This window comes from Megalops cyprinoides, chromosome 13 (genome assembly GCF_013368585.1).
Source record: "Megalops cyprinoides isolate fMegCyp1 chromosome 13, fMegCyp1.pri, whole genome shotgun sequence".
Classification (NCBI taxonomy): Eukaryota; Metazoa; Chordata; class Actinopteri; order Elopiformes; family Megalopidae; genus Megalops; species Megalops cyprinoides.
Window position 1 is genome coordinate 30,980,481 of NC_050595.1, and position 16,396 is coordinate 30,996,876.

Here is a 16,396-nt window from a genome sequence, read left to right on the forward strand (position 1 = left end):
CTCCAGACGTTGGTGGGTCTACATTTACACTTCAAGAAGAGGCACAGCAAGCATTGGTGATTCACTTCCTGAGAAAACAGGTATGCTGAAACAGATAGGAGGGTGAATCTTTTCATTACAGATTACATTGCTTTTACCAATGAGGAATAAGATGACCCCACTACAACCAGGAAATCATGTTACTAATATAATTATTGTTATTATTATTATTATTATATATAATCTTGTCTTTGTAAGTCTGTGTGAGTGTGTATTAACACAGTGCAGTATAATGTCATCATCTCACTCTTCGTAAGATGTCGCTGAAGTTTCTATCATGGGATATTAGTGGTTAGTTGAAGAGGTGGGCAGGGTGTAGTGTACTACTGTCCACCAGAATAACTCAGAAACTGCTTTGCACAGATATACGGAGAGTCACTGTTGCTAAAGCTCAGACCACAGAACAGCTCTATAACATCTATTGCAGTGCTGGATAAGGGATCCCTCATTAGAAGCAGAAGGGTGCCACAGAAATAATAAAATTAACACAGTTGTGCCATGAAATAAAAGGTCCCATGCTTGAGTCCTTATCCTAAATCTAATCCCAGCTCGTTCAGCAATGCCTCTCACCTTAATCAGTCCCCATCATTGCTTCTTCAGCCGGGTCTTCTGCCCTTAATCAAACCCTGGCTCATTCGCAATGGCCCTCTATCAAACCCGAGCGGCGTGCCATTAACTCGGGCCCACGCTTCTACTCAAACCCCAGCAGTGCCCCGTTTGCCGAGGCCCTCGTCCTTAATCAAACCTCTGCTCGTTTCCTGAGGTCTTAATCAGACTCAAGGAGGGCTTTGTTTACCGAGGCCTTTGTTTTCATTCAGGCCCCGGCCCTCGCTGCTGTGATAGCAGCTCAGTCCAGGCTTCTCAAGGCTTCTGTCCTTGTCCTTGTGAGGGTGAAGAGGAAATCTTTAGTGTTCAAATTCAGAGAACCCCTGCATTCACATCCAGAAAACGTATTCAGTTCGGTGAGAGCGCTGCAGTCAGAAGAGGTCTGATTTGAGACCATCATCCACAGCTTCTCGGACTGGGAATGAAGTATTCAATAAATGGATTGCTCTGGCAAAAATATGCACAAAAGGATGCAAAAGAGCACACACTGAAACAGCATTAAAGAGGAAGCCCTATTGAGAGAAAGCACACAGCACACATTTGGCAGATGCCTTTATCCAGCAATTTCTCTTTATGTCACAGTGTCTCAGGCAATTGCAGATGGATGATTCAGAATGGCTTGCAGAAAGGACTGCAGCCCAGCACAGATGTGTGCACCCTACTCGGTGCCCTGCTTGGATACAGTTAGTTCTGTTTTTTTACCAGATGTACAGACTAAATTGGTGGTGTACAAACTGACATACGGAGCTGTTTGAACTCAAATTTTCTTAGTGTGCAATTTATTTCAATTGTGATGGCTGAAGGAGTCTTGCCTGCCTTAGACAGAAGGGTAGTGTTTTTGCTATATGCGGAATTATGATACCTTTAATGGTTTCCATGGCAACAAGGCTCCCACCCCAGCTGGGGGTGGAAGGAGCAGGGTGTCTCCCAGAGGATGCCACGCCCAGTTCGGCAGCCGCCATCAATGGCACCCTGCGATGCAATCTCAGCACAAACAGAGGGCAAAGCCAAGGCCATCTGACAATCCTTGGCCCCCCTGGGACAGCTTGAAATGTCTGACCGTACTTTTAAATGGAGCTCCAGGTGAATTGTTTTGGGGGGTCAGAGCAATTACTGAAATGACCCTGCAGCGGTGCCTGTATTTGTCTTGTGCAGTTGAGGTGATGCAGAATGGCAAAACAAGATGTGTTGCTGCTAAGCATTTCATCAACTGCTCCCACAGATGGACTGCATCGTTAAAGCTCGGCCTCATCGGTATATTTCATGAACATTTGCATAAATGAGAAAAAAGATCAAAGTGCTGATGAGATTGCTCTGACTTCAAAAGAAAAAATATATTTTTCTGCTTATTTGAAGAAAATAGCTGCACCAGAGTGTGAAAATGGAAAGAAATGCTTGCTTTTTCACTCACATTGTGAAATACTTGCAGTGATTCGTGCATAATATCCGCGTATAATGCAGACAAGATACATTAACTAACCTGTAGTATAGACGAGTTACTTAAGACATGACTATGTGATAGCAGCATTGTTTGTACTTTAAACTACGCATAAAACTAAAGCACACAAGCTGAAGGGAAAGTAAGTATACCTACAGTGCGATGCTAAATACTAAATGTAAAATAGAGCAGGTTAGTGGCAGTTGTTTGATTAATGTGGTCTGACTTACACAGGGGTGTCTTTATCTCTGCTCCGCATGATGGACACAGTTAGGGAACCTCAAGTGTACATGATAAGCCAGTGTGTTTTCCATCGTGCCAGCACATATAGGAGTCAGCCAGCAAGCACTAAATTGTTTTAGTGGACGATTGCAACGAACGTCCAGATCATTACCTATAGATCATTACCTGAAATGTCAGTCATTTCATATCCAGCACCACCAGTGGGACTACAGTGACATTTTCTGGACCTGAATTTACAGGAGGTGGAGGGGTTTTTAAGCTCCAGATCCAAAGGAGAAAAAAATCCCGGTTTGCAGTTGAGACTTAGCGATATCCCCAACGATTGATCAGCAATCAGTCATTTTGCTAGTTAGTGATGTAAATATCCCTTCAGTGCCATTGTCACTCATCCTGGTGTTCTGAAATAACTGCGCTGTAAAGTGCAGCTGCGACAACCGCCCCTTCCCTTGTCAAATGTGAAATTTGCCTATAGTACACCCCTGATTGAGCTGAAACAAAGTACAATAAACCTTAATGAAAGACACCCTGAGCTGCAGCTCAAGTCATCCATTGAAAGTCAGGAGCTCTTAAGACTTCATTTGGAGAGTTTTAGAAACATGTTACTCATGTAATTTTGATTTCAGTGGTTTTGCATGCTTTTCAGGTTTCCAGGATGGATATGGTGTTAGTTTTACGTTTGCTTTGTCAGTGGCAGTGTTTTCAGAATTTTCAGAACATACAGACAAACAGGAATTGTTATCTGTCAGTGGGTATTACAGTTTATTTGACCATCCACTTCATGGAACTGGAATTACACAGGAATACTTCAGTATGTTGTCATTTTAAGTGAAAAAATCTTGGCTGTCATTGGAGAAAGCAGCCCTTGAAACAACCTGGCCGATTAACCAATCAGCTTCTGTTACAGAGGATAAAAAGCCCAGCAGTTCAAAGTCACACTATATGTATTGCAAAAGTACTTTTTCAGTGCTGTATTGTATTGGCACAGTACCACAGAGTAGCCTAATGTGCCCAGTTTTTACAGGGGTGGGGTGTCTGATTGTGTTTGGTGTTTGATTAGGCACACCTACTCTACCCTACTTTTTTATGTGCTTAACTCTCTATTTTAGCCACAGAACAGAAAACTCTAATTTGCATATATATTCATAATGAATTAAATTTTGAAGTGTGATTATCCATGTATGGAAACCCAACTCTCTCTTAAGAAAAACAATTAGGTCAGTTCACAGGTCTCTGAAGATCCAATTTCATTTTGCTACACCAGTGGATCCGATTGGGTCAGTTCTGTTTCCATACTGAGTTACCGTGTATCAAGTACACAGGCAGTATAATTGAGGTGTAGGTATAACCCAATCATTTCAAAGCCAGTTTGATCTTGTATTTGTCCATTGAATTACACATAAATTATAGAAGACATCTGTTTGATTGGTTCCTATATCCATTAAGTTAGCTAGTAAGAGTAATGTAGAAACCCTTCCATTTGAGCAGACCTGTTCTGCATGACGGATTGGGGGGCAGGCTGGCTGTCTCTGAGTCAATACTGGCTGACGCTGCATCCACATACAGTACAGTGTGTAATAAACGCCATAGCTCAAAAGCACTGGATGTCTGACTGCAGATCAGGTTGTTTACTGTGAATCAGTAAGCACAGATGGAGGTTCTGTTTGCGTGAAGTGAATGAGTAAATGGTGCTTCAAAAGCCAACGGAACACTGCACTGCACAGATTATAAAACAGAGATCCTTGTTTGGTAAAGGTTACCAGACAAGTCTTTGAATGTCTTAATAGGTGTCATGGATTCTTTGCTATTTTACTAAGTGTTCGTTATCGTTTTAGTGTTTCAGCCAATTGGCAAATTCAGATTTGAATAATCTGTGTTTGGACACAAGCTAATATCATGTTGATTTTTGAACCTGGACCTCCCTCAGTCACAGGTGCATTTTAAAACAGCCTTTCCAGGCATTCAAGCATGTTTACATCTAACAGACAAGCAGGCTGTGGCCGCAGCCTCTGTCTTTCACTGAGAGAACGCCACGGCACTGCGGCTCCATCACTGTATGACAAGCTTCGCTGGGGCGCGTCGGGGAAAGAGCCACCCTCGCTGAATGCCCTGAGGCGTGCCGCTTGTTCCCAAACTTCCTCGCTATGCTTCCCTCTGCAGCGAGTGCGCTACTCCGGCTTCAGGCTGGAGAGGGAGCCTACTTGAGGAGCTGCTAAAACTCCACACATTTCTGTTTTGAATTATTGACGATGCTGTGCATTGCTGCCTCATTATCACCTGCGGGAAACACGATCCCGCTCTACAATTCAGCCCAGGTTCGGGGAGTAAAGGATGTTCCTAAGGTCTGCTGTGCTAGAATCAGACAGCGATGGTGCTGAATGGCAGACACAGCTGTGCTGCACCTCTGTGCATGTACAGACAAGGCAATTTTGAATGTCCTTAGATTTTAAGTGAAAACATAGTTGTAGAAGTGGTGCAGCGCTGTAAAGTTCATCGTACAAAAAGTATGAATGTGGCATTGGAAGAAATGAATGGAATGACAAAAGAAGGCTTAAGGACTGATTGGTGTAATAGTGTGTAATTAGCAGAGTCTCATGGATGAGAATTATGAAACAACCTGATAATTAGGGCTACTGTGCACACACACACACACATACACATTTCAACAGATTAAAGTATTAGGGACCACTCAGATCTATACTGAACGGATTTACGTGCCAGCGAGTTCAAGATTGATATTTGCCCAGTGTAAATGCAGCTATTCTGTAGCTGGGAGTGTGATCGTGGAGCCCTCTCAGTATTCTGCTTAAATGAATTAATATTCCATGGTCTGTGCACCTTTGGGGTGGAGTGGGTTTTGATTGAAATTGAAGGAGAGCATCAGAGAAAAGTAGGAGGAAGCAGGGGAGCGCCCAGCACCATCTTTGTCATGCTCTCTGCCTTTTTATGAATTGAAAAGAAAACATAACCTCTGCACAAAGCGCCAGAAGAAAAATCTCAGTATTAAGTGAACACTTATTTCAAATGGTATAAAAATGAATAAAACATTTTCACCAAGGCCAACCATATTGTTAAAGAGTATTGCAAACACAATGGAAAGATATATTACAATGTTCTTAAGTTAGAAAAATTCTGAGGACAAAAATAATATTTGTAAAATCTTATGCAGCTACTCCCAGGCTTACACTCCGAAGCAGATTTTTCCCTAGATACTGTTCACTCCCTTTTTAAGAAGTGTGGCCTATTCAGTGGGGATACGCACATGTTGGCTGTAAAAAAAAAAAATAGGTCCATATTTTAAAATGATGCATGGTCCTGCATCGGCATTAAAGGTGTTCCTGCCACTGGTTTTGAAGACACAGTCACAGAATGTGAGGCATGCGGTCCTACACAGAGGACTCTACACAGGCCTTCTCATGGACGTGCCTATGGGCCTTTACTTTCACACTTGCTCCCTTCAGAGTGGCCCCAAGGGTAATTATAGACACAGCTCTGTGGCCTTACTTTTCTAATATAGGAATACTGTACATTCCACAAGTCAGTAGAAATTTGGTTTGGACAGAGACAAGAAAGCAAGACAGCAAAACATTTTCTGTGTGATAGCATTTATTTTTCCAGCAGTACATTTTGATGTAAGATTTTTTTCACTTTGACATGAGAAAATGCTATTAATTTTGAATATGGAAATGTTTTGTTTAAATGAAGTGCACACCATCTTCAGTATTTTGAAATGAGCAGCAGCTAGGATGTATGGGTTTTTCTTTTTGTTATTAATCCTCTTTTGTTGGCACTTTTTGGACATCCATCACCTCTTTGTATACAAATGAATGCTTTTATGTCGAGGAAGGAAAAAACCTTGACCATGAAAACATCTTTGATCTGTAATATTGTTTCTGACTTTGCACACAATGCCTTTTCAGAATATACATGGGCTTTGATCATAGTACTTGCCTTGAAGAAAGAAAATGAACTGAGAGGTTTGGTAACGTAGAAGATTACAATGCTCTCTGAGACCGTGCAATGGAAAAGGTATACCTGGAGTTAGACAATGCAGGTCTTCAGGTTTGAATTTGCATCACATGACCTGTCTAAGGACTGATCATTGCAGAACAAGCAGGCTTCTGTGTGGAACAAAAAGTATAAAGTATAAAGTATGCTAAACTTGGGATCAAAAAACATGCAGAATAAGCCAGTATTGTATGATATGGGAATGCATGATTACTAAATGTGTTATAATAGCCCGATGGGGTCAAACACCCAGTCTCTATCAGAGTTGGTGCATTTAAAAGGAACTACTAAGTTCTAGGTAGTGCTGTGGGGACACAGATGCGTGAAGTGGAAAGTTATTTGCAGCCACTGGACCTTGATACTGCCCGAGCTAGAGGGAGTCTGAAGAGGCCAAAGAACACATCCCCCCAGGGTAGCCTCCTTTTAATTCAGATTCCCCTAACCAAAGGTCACGGTGACACAGGGTGATGCCTCTGGAGACCCTCACTCAGTTGGCACAAAGAGTAAGGAAGACATCCAGATGAACCTGTTTAATGTCATCTTGATTAATATCACAATCCTGTTAATATCAGCATTTTTTCAAAAAGCATCTGGCATGCACCATTGGTTTCAGCATTAAGCAGACTGTCACCGGGGATTTAAATATCGCCGTGGATCGTGGTTATTTTCACTTTCAGGGCAGCCATTTAAAGTTTTTTTTTTTTTGTTATTTAGGTGTGCATTTCTAAAAGTGATTTCACTAAACTGTACTTGGAGATCTTATGAATAGCCTGTCCAAATCTGTGGTGCTGAGTTGTGAAGGGATATCATCAGTAACTGTGGTTAGCTTGTCATAACTGTGCCAAATAATGTTATTGTGCCTGCTCAGTTCAAAAGCAGTCAACAATAAATAACTTTTTTAAAAGGTCAAACTTCAGCTAATGTTCACTTTTGATTTTTTGGCTTGTCAAGACATCTCAAGTGCGATCAGCTGTCCACCAAAAGCTAGTGGTATGCTTTTGCTAATGTTGTAGCATGTTAAGGTATTTTTCTGGCTGCGTCACTGCCTGTGTTTCAGCAGTCCTGGAGGTGGGTCACTTAAACAAGTTCAGTAAAACAGTAATTCACATTTAATTCTGAGACCTTCAACTGATTGAAACTTCAGATTATATTCCCCAAGAAAAGTTAAGGTTTGAAGGTGAATTTGCATGCCTATCCAATTGTATCAGTTGTCTTTAAATGTGTAAATGCTTTAACCTGTTAACAATAATAGAAGGGACCCACAGAGTAGTATGTGACTTGTTGCGTTTTAGCTTTGTTCTTTATGTCTCTTTATGTCTGCCTTTTTAATTACAAACAGTGCCACGTCATTTTCAGGGGTTCTGGTTTTTATCTTATCAGCTGTTGTTGTAATGAGAGTACACTAATAAACAGTGTGTGTGGTCAAGCAAACTATGTTTATTGAAAGCAATGAATGATAATTTGCCCTAAAACACCATAGCAATTCTACGGCATGACAATAAAACCTGGACGAAATGCAAAGTAATTAGTTTTATGTAAATGTGTCAACTTGCTTGTGAGTGGGAGCGACACTGTTAAAAATCACACCCCACTTAATATCACATATTTTTTTCTAAAGCACAAAGGTGAGAATAAGCAGATGTAGATGAACCCAGCAACCTGGCTCTAGCAATAGTAATACATTGCAAACATATGACAGGTAGACATTGTGCCTCACTGGATCACAGGAACAATGCAGACAATTACTAGTGACAGCCACGCCGACAACCCAGGAGGTGAGACATTAATCAAAATAAGAAAATAAGGACTGATGTAAACTGTAGAACTAAACTGGATGAGTTATTTGTTGCATCTTTGCTTTGGTCGGTGATAAGTGTTGCTCAGGGAAGAGTGGAGAGGTTCAGGGGGGTAGACCTCCAATGAGTCACTCTGCTCAGCCGACGCCTCCAGCCTGCTCCATTGTCATTGTCTTCACAACCTTTACCTAATTAGGAGTTAAACGAAGAACATGGGTTTTCTCTGACAGCTAGCAGTGCCAGGTTGCAGCTCACAGTGCCCAGCAATGAGAATGACATCACTGTACCGGCTTACGGTCTCAGTTCCACATCCCAAAATGAATGAAAGCGTAACACAGGCTTTTAGGATGAAATACCACCACATATTTTTAAAACGGCTAGATTAAGGATTATGGTGTTTCATTTCATTACATTCTGTTTTTGCTACTTGGGCCAAAGCCCGTGTAATTGCAGAATTAGGGAAGATTGAAATGACCATGAAATAAAAGAAATTAAAGAGTAACTGACATATCAGCCCTGCATCCAGAGACACTTAATAGTATTGAATCTGCTATTAATAACAATATAATGCCTTGGCTTTTGACTTTAATCAAGGGGAAGAAAATTAATCCAGACATTATAATTAAAAATGCAGGATAACCAGTGGGAAGCCACACTGAGAAAATGGTTTTAGTGATGACATCTACTGAATATTTTTTGTTATTGTTGAGGAATATGTGGAAAGAAATATGTCCTTCAACATTTTGAACATAATCAGAAATGATATTCACATTTTTTGTTCGGTGCACTCTAATCCATGTTTATTACTGTATACAATTTTTTTTTAAGTAATGTTCAAATGTGTATTATTCAGAATAATTAACAGGATGTGGTTGAAAGCCTACAGGCCATAGAGGATGTGTATGTGGTAAAAAAAATATCCATGAATGCTGTCTCAGTTTTATAGTTGGAAATGTGCAACTGTAATTATTCAGGCATTATTCTTCATGCATTATAATAATATGTTCTGGTGAAATTTTAATTTTGCTAAAAATGCAGGGTATAGATGGGCTCATTTTGAACTGGACGTTTACACCCCAACCGCCTTATCTCGCTTGGTTGAGAGCATTCTTGGAGCTTGTTTGAATGGGTAGCTATGAATTATTCATATTTCCTTGTTTTAATGTCTTAACTAAATCTCCACTGAAAAAAATTTTCGTGATGCCTCATTTTACAACATGACATTTTAATTAGAGCGCGGCTGGTAGTTAAAATGCCGTTGATCCGCCCAGAACATCAGTTCCTCTTCAAGCGGTAATTATACTGATTAAAATTAGAGCTGTGGCTTGAACAATCGCTGACGTCACCTGCACACTTAAATAAGATGAAAATTGTATCTGCATAGGAAGCTTAATATTCATCAACCGACTGAAGTGCCCATGGTGGCAGCGTGACAAGCAACAAGATGTGACAGGAGGAGTCCTCCTCAACACAAGGGACATATTTTACCACATGATTTTCAGTCTCCCTGGATTTGCTGATACGTGATGATTGATGTATTTGTGTGCACTGTTTTCATGATCAGATTAAGCATCCCTTGTGGAAACATCCACAGACTAATGAAGTCTGTACATTGAAGTGACAGCTTCTTCCAAATTGTCCATCAACACTCAACTCTATGAAAAAAAAAAAAAAACAAAACAAATAAATAAAAGGCATCCAGTGACCTTCATTTACCCATAAGCAGTGTTTTTTAGTCTCTGGTAAGACTTCTTACAGTACCACGTAGAGGCACTGGTGTTTGAATTCATGCATCTGCGTGCCTGTCCGTATTAGAGGGAATGATGGGATGGTTCAAAGAGGAGCAGGTTGGTGTAATCAGATGTGGCACATTGGCATAGCTACTCCTTATGTGTGCTCTGGCAGACTTTAGCACCATATGCCAAGCGCTCCCTGAGGGGACAAGCGTAGTCCTATCACCTTTCAACAGCACGGCATCTCTTCCCATCACACAGGATTGCTTCAACAACTCAGATATGGAGGGCTGTTCGGATGCACGCTGCCAGTCCACATACCCTGTACACACGTACACAGATAGCGTAGCACAGTATGAAAGCATGAAGGAGACACTCAAATCTACTTGCATCCTGTCACAGGTCTGTTTGTAGCCAAACAGACCTGTGACAGGTTAGTTTCGAGAGGACTGGAGTGTTACTTTTACGGCAAGACAGGGCAGTATTTTGCTGGTGCCATATACCTTCAGAAGTGGATAGAAGACCATTATCTCACTGTGGAAGATGAAACCAACCTCCTTGTTCAAACAGTGTGGAATGGACAAAAATTCCAGGTAATTAAGAGACCGCAAATGTACACCTTTCTATGGATCCTTTCCAGTCTTAATCCATAGGCTTTACAGCACTGTACATAGAGAACAAGAAATTTAGGCACCTCAGCAGTATTATTATTCCAAAAAATATCTCCTCTTTTTATGTAAAATTAATGCTTAATCAAATACTACATATCCCCAAAGGAATTGCCTACTCAGTTGAATTGGATGTGCCATGGCAACTCATGGTATGAGTTTAATTACATGCTGGTTTTATTAGAACATTTATTTATTATAATATCTTTTTGAAAAAAAAATAATCAAAGTGTGTCTAGTTTGATACAAAAATATGTTAACCAGCCTAATATGCTTCTCATCATCAAAATAACCAATTAACATTACTGCAGCTCTCCATGTAAGCTTTGTAGAAAAGAACAAAGGTGCCGTCATTGTGAAGGGAAACCTACACCAAAGTAATATTACTGTGTGCAATTTAACATTGAGTCATTTTATAATCCCCTCATTGTTGTGCTCAGGCAGGTGCCGTTCTTCTCACCTCAGGTCTGTGAAAATGAGAGGTCCTCAAATATGGAGTACAGTGTTCCACAAGTATTGGCAGCACTAGAATTGTGAGGCTTATCAGCAGCACTGCTGAAGATTGAATCCTCCGCTTTCTCAAGGTCCCTGCGCCTCTGCATCTCCAAATGTCTTATCTAGCGCACGAGCGGTAGTCCCTGTGTTATGGATTCTGGGGTGAGCGAGAAAAAACTGCTTGGAGGTCTTTTTGAAAAATAAATAAATAAATAAATAAATAAGACCCAGAGCACAAACTCAGTGCAGAAATGCCAAGGGGTGGTGAAGTCCTGACAACTTGATTTCATTTCATAAATCCCCACAGATAAGAATAGGAATGGTTTCCTGGCAACACCACCAGCAGTCCCACAACCCTGCAACATCCTTGCTGTCATGGTTGCTGTCATTCAGTGCCAAGAGGTTTAAGTTGAAAAGGGGAGGTAGAAACCAGAAGACTAGGAGCAGCTCAAGGACATCAAACGGCATGGGATTTCACCTTCGCTTTCCGAACAGCACAGAGAGAGGGAGAGTGTGCATCCCATCACTGTCAGAGACACTGTTTTCTCCCCTGTCAGATGCCTCCAGCCAACCCCTGCCTACCAGTCCAGCTGAAGTATTAGCCTAATCTTTCATTAGTGTTGGTGTTTCAATTCAGTGCTATTCTAGATTTGTTTCAACTAGCTATTTTAAAATGGGTAAAAAAAAACAACATTTGCACATTCAACATTTTTTGTGATGGGAGTGTATTATTTTTCAAAGCAGTACTTGGTGGACTGTGCATTGTAAACCTCTGGTAGTGTTGCGTATCTGCAGATGAATTCCAAGAGATATGGCAGCTTTTGATGGTTTTAAAGTAAACAACAGAAAGCCAAGCTTTTCAATGGAAGGAAGAGATTGCAGAGAGTTTCATGGTCTTAAAGCAACCGCAAAATAATATGCAGTTGTCCAGTTCTGACACACATTGGTGGGAATGTTCCAGACAGAAATGCTTGTGCAAAACTCCAGAAGAAGGTGGAAGAAGGTGGGTGTTTGCTGAGAAAACGTGTGACTGAAGTATGACTGTTGGGCTGTGTAACAGCATTGCCTTCAAGATTTAAGAGGTGAAGAGGAGGTGATATTCCCCCAGAACTAGCTTTTCCTTTGCTCTTTCCCCATGCTGCATACTCTGATTGAAGTAGTCTGGATGCTCCATGTGACATTTTTGTGCCCATCACTGACAAATGTGTGTTGCTCGCAATGGGAAAAGCCCCTGCAAGTTCCCTGTGGTCTGCTTCATTATCTCAGTGGTTTCATGATAAAGATGTGGGAAGGCTGTGGTGGAAACCTCTTTCATTTGTTGCTTTTATACATGAAATGAAATGAAATGTAAATAAGACACTGAACCTCAGTAATTGCTTTGTCTTTCTATACATTTGTGAGGAAACACAAACTTCTGAGCTGCTTGCTAATTCGGTGGTCTTTCCACCTTCCATGCTAAAGAGAAATCAACCCGGAACAAAAGGAAATTTCATACACTACACATCCAGTTTTCTTTGATGAACATGGGCAGCAGTGTAATGCGCGTAGGTGAGTCTTTCCTCTGTGGTCTCAGTTGATTTTCTTATAGTGACATTTAAAATCAAGCCTGTTGCAAATAAATGCCCTTTAAAATGCAGAATGTTTTTAAAGGTTTTGAAGTTTGTGTGAAATCCTAAATAGGGTGCAGTTGTGTCGTCTTTCTTTTAAATATGCAAAATTAAGGTACCAACCTCCATTACATACCACCATTTATTTTTGAGAAGTGAAATATTTGAGATAGAGGCTCTATTCAGAATGACATTCAATTGCATTTTATTAAAATTGACAGTATTTAGAAGGGCAGATGCCCTATTCTTCGGTTATTTTAATCCTTGGCAGTTGAACTGATAGAGGCACCGTGACACAAGTTTCCAAATCTTTTCATCCCACATGATCCATAGATCCATAGATTCATCTCATAGATCAACAGATCTGAGGCTGATTTCAGTGCTTTATGTGCTGTTGTGTCATGAAGAATATGTTTGACTGAAATGATACACAGCACAACTGTTTTCATATTAATGTGTGAATATGCATAAGTAAATTTGGTGTAGTTTTATTACTTAAATTTTCAGTGTATATTATGTATTGCCACTGCAGGACAAATTGAACTAAATATTGCACACAGATGTAATATATTGAACCATCTCCAGAAATCAATGTGAAATAAGCAACAACTAGACAGTATGTCTTAACCAATTTCAGCTTTTTTCATGATTATTATATTTCAGTGTATGTCTCAAAGCCACAAAAGATTGACCACATGCTAGGATTGTTTTGTTAATTATGGTTATGCCTGTGTTTGCTTTTTGAAGCAGAAAAAAAACCTCCCATCTATATATTTAAACACAAAATAATGTTGACAATTATCTATAGCTGGACCATGCATATACAGTAAGGACAAATACTATGAGATGAAAGTATTGTAATGGGTGGACAAAGAAAGAGTCTGTCTCTTATTTGAATTTATTGAGATTCCATGAGAGTTCAGATCATCAGCAATGAAAAGTGTTTTGAATTGTGCAAGTTTAAAAATGAGCACAGAGGCCCAGGAGCCTAGTGACTGAGTACTTAACTCACACTCGGTTGTCTCAAATTAGTTTGTTGGTTGTGCAGAAAGTTTGAATCATTAGCTTATAAAACGACTGGGTTTATTATGGCTGGCAAAAATTTTGACCAGTCATTTACAGGAAGGAACACCTGTGCTGCAACACTTAAGAAGATAATTAGCAGTCTCGAAATGTCCAGTCATTCTTTGTACTCATTATTTTTAATTATAATTGCTGCTACTCCAATTAGTCTTAAGTGACTATTCCAAATCCAGCTTCCAAAAGTGATGATATCACTGAGTGGGTGAATCGAGCCATTGTGTCCAAATGCCCCTTCACCACCTGTTCCCAGCATCTCTGCTGTGGTGCTGTCTGTCACGCCCGCTCTCCGCATTTATGAGTACCTGCAGATTTTGGAGATTTTGGAAAACAAGCTTTGTGTGAGCTATGGGGGACATCTTGAGATGGGTATTCAGGCCATTTCATGTACTCCTTATCCTTGTGTATCATTGTAGGCAACTTTCAGCCTGTCTGCCAGGCAATGCTACTCACAACCTGAATACCTTCCATTTGATATCGTGATGATGACATTCCAGCCAGAAACTAATGAATACATTAAACCCACCAGAATAAAGGTGTTTCTCCAGATCAAAATATGATATCCAGAATTTCCAGAGCTAGTGGGAAAAAATCTGCCAACGTAATGGTCGTGATCACCTTAAATTTTTAGACTTTACCAGTTAAAGCTTCTGTCATGAAATTATAGATTCAAGTTCTCACCAGATGGCCTATTTTTTGATCATTTTATTAAGGCTTTCATTCTCCTGTATACTTGTTTTAATGCAGTGTGTGTGCAGTATTTGGAAGACAAAAAGGTTTGCAGTAGTTGTTGTGATTCTGTACCAGCTTTCAGTTGATTGAAGGTGCAGAATTCTCTAGCAGAGAGTTGGAAATCCAGAAGTGTCTGGTTCAGATGCATCTAGATGGTGAAGTGGCAGTGATGTGAAAATCATCTCTGCTGCTGATGGGTTTCAAAGGATGGTAATTTGTCATATAAAGCAGAAGCTCTCCTCATAATTCTTTGTGATATGTCTTACTATTCTCACGCTGTTAGGACAAATTTCAAGGTCAGTTAGGCATGGCTCCACATTCATGCTAGGACAACCAAAAAGACTGTGACAATAGGCCTTTGCTTGAGGATATACCAGACTGGTTTATTGCGGACTGAGATAAAAAACTGTCTCAGAACAAATCCTCAGATTCATGCTACAAAGCAGCCTTTGCAGTTATACTGTGGAAAGTCCATATCAGTGTCCCTTTAAAGTTACATAAAGAATGTGAGATAGTATGGAAGTTCTGTTCAGTATATGTATAAAGGTTTCTAACAGTGTGAAGCATCATCATAATTCAGCTGGATTTTTTTTAACTCTCTGCGAGTTGCTTGTCACAGCTGTTAAAATCCTGTTGTGCTCCAAGCAGCTCATATACGTCGTGCAGAATAAAAATAGACGGTGAACATCAGCAGGGAGCCAGTTGAGTTCCTGGGAGAAAGAGTGCTACATTTGCTGTGGCACTGACCAGAGGAAGCAGCGAAGTTCTTCAGTGTCCGTAAATAAGATCCCAATTAAAGGCCTCCCTTTCAAGCAGCCTGCCGTAAATCTAAGGAGTAGTGTCATTGTGTCAGTGTCAGTAGTGTCAGTTTCTTTGCATTTTTTGTCAATCTAGGGGCTGATGTAGGTTGCTGTATTATGACAATTTTGTAAACTATAATGATGGTGACATAGATGGTTTGAGAGCTTGCGTGCATTCGTAAATTAGCATATGGTAATGGTGCTGATTTATTGGAAGGTTTCCCTTTGCACACTGTCCACGTGTTGTTGATCTTTGATGGATGGACTGGAGGAGCAGTCCCGATAAATAGCTGTATACCTGTGGTCTCCATCCAAGCTCACCTGCCTCTACATTCAGTGGGAGCCAAATGGGTATGATGGCTGCTTACTGAAATGCATTTAATGTGTTTTCCCTTCCTCAGTTATGGTTCGCAGCACCCCACAATCCCCTGAGGCGCTGACTTTCCTTGGACCCTGGGTTCATCCTCTGTTGCCTCAAGAATTTTGATCTACGATAAAGGAATTAGATGAGCTTTTTATCTCTTTTGATTGTCACAGCCAGAGGCTCAGAGGTGTTTTGTTGCTTCTCTTTTTTGTTAAATGTAAAAACAGGGTGGGGAAGGGATGAAACTTTAGTTTTAGTTTTTTTTTTTTGATGGAGAGACAATGTTCAGCAATGCTTGATGACAGCACCTGTTTCTGCTTTCCACTCAGACCCTGGGTGGGAGCCGTGGGGGACACCACAATAGCTCAGCCACATTCATTTTGCAAATGTAATACTGGTAGGAACATTGTGCATATAGTGCTTTATCTCCTATCAGAGCTTCATTGATCCACAGATACATTGATTCTATGAAGTCACTTCCATTTGGTGGCATGTTTTTTTCAGGAAAATAAGGCTTAAAATTCAATGTTTTGGCATGCTGCCTCCTTCAGTGATATGATCATATTCTGGCAGCCATTTAATACCTAACTCTAAAGCATTGTCACTGGTGTACAAGTTAATTAAAATGGAATTGGAAATTAGTGCCTCTGTTCTCTGTCATTCCTAGAATGGACATAAATGTTTTCCTGGTTTCTTTCTTTTCTTATGTCTGAGAGGCATAGAGTGGATCAGTATTAAAAACACATCCTGTCCTCAGAGGAGAAGTCACGTGAAGACATCTGTACATCAC

The 16,396-nt window shown here is 40.5% G+C and overlaps 1 protein-coding gene across 1 annotated transcript in view; it reads left to right on the forward strand.

Moving 5' to 3' along the window:
* zgc:101566 (uncharacterized protein LOC449823 homolog) overlaps window positions 1-16,396 on the forward strand; it is a 56,488-nt gene that overhangs the window by 14,698 nt on the left and 25,394 nt on the right. The gene's annotated exons all lie outside the window — the stretch shown is intronic.